Source organism: Hordeum vulgare, chromosome 1H (genome assembly GCF_904849725.1).
Source record: "Hordeum vulgare subsp. vulgare chromosome 1H, MorexV3_pseudomolecules_assembly, whole genome shotgun sequence".
Lineage (NCBI taxonomy): Eukaryota > Viridiplantae > Streptophyta > Magnoliopsida > Poales > Poaceae > Hordeum > Hordeum vulgare.
Window position 1 is genome coordinate 315,003,369 of NC_058518.1, and position 3,844 is coordinate 315,007,212.

Genomic DNA, 3,844 nt, shown 5'->3' on the forward strand with positions numbered 1-3,844 from the left:
CTAGCGTTCTCTAAGGCACCCCATGTTTAATGTATGTACTTAGATATTGTTGCTTCCGCTGACTCGTGTGTTTCTCGAGCTTCCGTATTCTAGCCCTCGAGGCCCCTGGCTTGTAATATGAAGCTTGTATGCTTTATTTGTGTCTTTAGTTGTGTTGTGATATCTTCCCATGAGTCCTTGAGTTTGATCATACGCATTTTCGTGTATGACTAGCGTACGATTAAATCGAGGGCGTCACACCTTTTCAGGTACTTTAGGATATTCTTGACCACTGTCCAGTGATTCACTCTGGGATCACTCTCGTACCTCCCTACCAAACTTATGGCAAGGTTCACATCAGGTTTGGTACACAACATGACATACATGACAGAGCCTATGGTTGAAGCATAGGGGACCGTACTCTTCTTTTCTCTATCTTCTGCCATGGTCGGGCGTTGAGCTGTGCTCAACCTCACACCTTGTAATACAGGAAAGAACCCCTTCTTGGCCTTATCCATATTGAACTTCTTCAATATCTTGTCAAGGTATGTGCTTTGGGAAAGACCAATGAGGCTTCTCGATCTATCTCTATAGATCTTAATGCCTAATATGTAAGCAACTTCTCCAAGGTCCTTCATTTAAAAACACTTATTCAAATAGGCCTTTATGATTTCCAAAAGTTCTATATCATTTCCCATCAACAATATGTCATCCACATATAATATGTTAAATGCTAGAGAGCTCCCACTCACTTTCTTGTAAATACAGTCTTCTCCAAAAGTCTGTACAAACCCAAATGCTTTGAGCACCTCATCAAAGCGAATGTTCCAAATCTGAGATGCTTGCCCCAACCCATAGATGGAGCGCTGGAGCTTGCATACTTTGTTAGCATTATTAGGATCGACAAAAACTTTTGGTTGTATCATATACAATTCTTCCTCAAGAAAGCCGTTCAGGAATGCCGTTTTGACGTCCATTTGCCAGATCTCATAATCATAAAATGCGGCAACAGCTAATATGATTCGGACCGACTTTAGCATCGCTACGGGTAAGAATGTCTCATCGTGGTCAATCCCTTGAACTTGTCGATAACCCTTAGCGACAAGTCGAGCCTTATAGATGGTCACATTGTCATCCACGTCAGTCTTCTTAAAGATCCATTTATTTTCTATGGCTCGCTGATCATCGAGCAAGTCCACCAAAGTCCATACTTTGCTCTCATACATGGATCCTATCTCGGATTTCATTGCTTCAAGCCATTTGTTGGAATTCGGGCCCGCTATCGCTTCTTCATAGTTGGAAGGTTCACTGTTGTCCAACAACATGATTTCTAGGACAGGGTCGACGTACCACTCAGGTGCGGAACGTGTCCTTGTGGACCTTCAAGGTTGAGTAGCAACTTGATCTGAAGGTTCATGATCATCATCACTGACTTCTTCTCTAGCCGGTGCAGGCACCTCAGAAACATTTTTTTGTGTTGCGCTACTCTCCGGTTCTAGAGGAGGCACGATTACCTCATCAAGTTCTACTTTCCTCCCACTTACTTCTTTCGAGAGAAACTCTTTCTCTAGAAAGGATCCGTTCTTGGCAACAAAGATTTTTTCCTTTGGATCTAAGATAGAAGGTATACCCAATAGTTTCCCTAGGGTATCCTATGAAGATGCATTTTTCCGCTTTGGGTTCGATCTTCTCAGGTTGAAGTTTCTTCACATAAGCATCGCAGACCCACACTTTCAGAAACGACAGCTTAGGTTTCTTACCAAACCATAATTCATACGGTGTCATCTCAACGAATTTATACGGTGCCCTATTTAAAGTGAATGCGGCAGTTTCCAATGCATATCCCAAAATGATAGCGGTAAATCAGTAAGAGACATCATAGATCGCACCATATCCAATAAAGTGTGATTATGACGTTCTGACACACCGTTACGCTGCGGTGTGCCAGGAGGCGTGAGTTGTGAAACAATTCCACATTTCCTTAAGTGCGTGCCAAACTCGTGACTCAAATATTTTCCTGCATGATCAGATCGTAGTAACTTTATTTTCTTGTCATGTTGATTCTCTACCTCACTATGAAATTCCTTGAACATTTCAAAGGTTTCAGACTTGTGTTTCATTAAGTAGACATACCCATATGTGCTTAAGTTGTCAGTGAGGGTGAGAACATAATGATAGCCATCGCGAGCCTCAACACTCATTGGAACGCATACATCGGTATGTATTATTTGCAACAAGTTGGTTGCTCTCTCCATTGTTCCGTAGAACGGAGTCTTGGTCATCTTGCCCATGAGGCACGGTTCGCATGTGTCAAATGATTCAAAATCAAGTGACTCCAAAAGTCCATCTGTATGGTGTTTCTTCATGCGCTTGACACCGATATGACCAAGACGGCAGTGCCACAAGTATGTGGGACTATCATTATCAACCTTACATCTTTTGGTACTCACACTATGAATATGTGTAACATCACGTTCGAGATTCATCAAGAATATACCATTGACCAGCGGGGCATGACCATAAAACATATCACTTGTATAAATGGAACAATCATTATTCTCAGATTTAAATGAGTAGCCACCTCGCATCAAGCAAGATCCCGATACAATGTTCATGCTCAAAGCTGGTACTAAATAACAATTACTATGCTTTAAAACTAATCCCGCGGGTAGATGTAGAGGTAGCGTGCCGACGGCGATTACATCGACCTTGGAACCATTCCCGACGCGCATCGTCACCTCGTCCTTTCCCAGCCTCCGCTTATTCCGCAGTTCCTATTTTGAGTTGCAAATGTGAGAAACATCACCGGTATCAAATACCCAGGAGCTACTACAAGCGCTAGTAAGGTACACATCAATAATATGTATATCATATATACCTTTGACTTTGTCGGCCTTCTTATTCGCTAAGTACTTGGGGTAGTTCCGCTTCCTGTGACCGGTTCCCTTGCAATAATAGCACTCAGTCTCAGGCTTGGGTCCTTTCTTTGGCTTCTTCCTGGCAACTAGTTTACCGGGCGCGGCAACTGCTTTGCCGTCCTTCTTGAAGTTCTTTTTACCCTTGCCTTTCTTGAAACTGGTGGTCTTATTCACCATCAACACTTGACGTACTTTCTTGATTTCCACCTCCGCTGATTTCAGCATTGAATACAACTCAAGAATGGTTTTATCCATCCCTTGCATGTTGTAGTTCATCACAAAGCCCTTATAGCTAGGTGGAAGAGACTGGAGGATTTTGTCAATCACCGCGTCATCCAGAAGTTCAACTCCCAACTGAGACAAGCGGTTGTGCAACCCAGACATTCTGAGTATGTGCTCACTGACACACCCATTCTCCTCCATCTTACAACTGAAGAACTTGTCAGAGACTTCATATATCTTGACCCGGGCATGAGCTTGAAAAACTAGTTTTAGCTCTTGGAACATCTCATATGCTCCATGTTGCTCAAAACGCCTTTGGAGCCCCGGTTATAAACTGTAAAGCATGCCGCACTGAACCAGGGAGTAGTCATCACTCCATGACTGCCAGGCATTCTGAACGTCCTGGGCTTCCGCGGGAACGGGAGGGTCACCTAGCGGTGCATCAAGGACATAGCATTTCTTGGAAGCAGTGAGGATGAGCTTTAAATTACGAGCCCAGTCCGCATAGTTGCTTCCATCATCTTTCAGCTTGGTTTTCTCTAGGAACACATTGAAGTTCAGTGGGACATTTGTGTGGGCCATTGGATCTACAATATTTGTAAAGACAATTTTTTCGACTAAGTTCATGATAATTAAGTTCATCTAATCAAATTACTTAATGAACTCCCACCCAGATAGAGATCCATCTAGTTATCCAAGTGTTACATGATCCACGTCGACTAGCC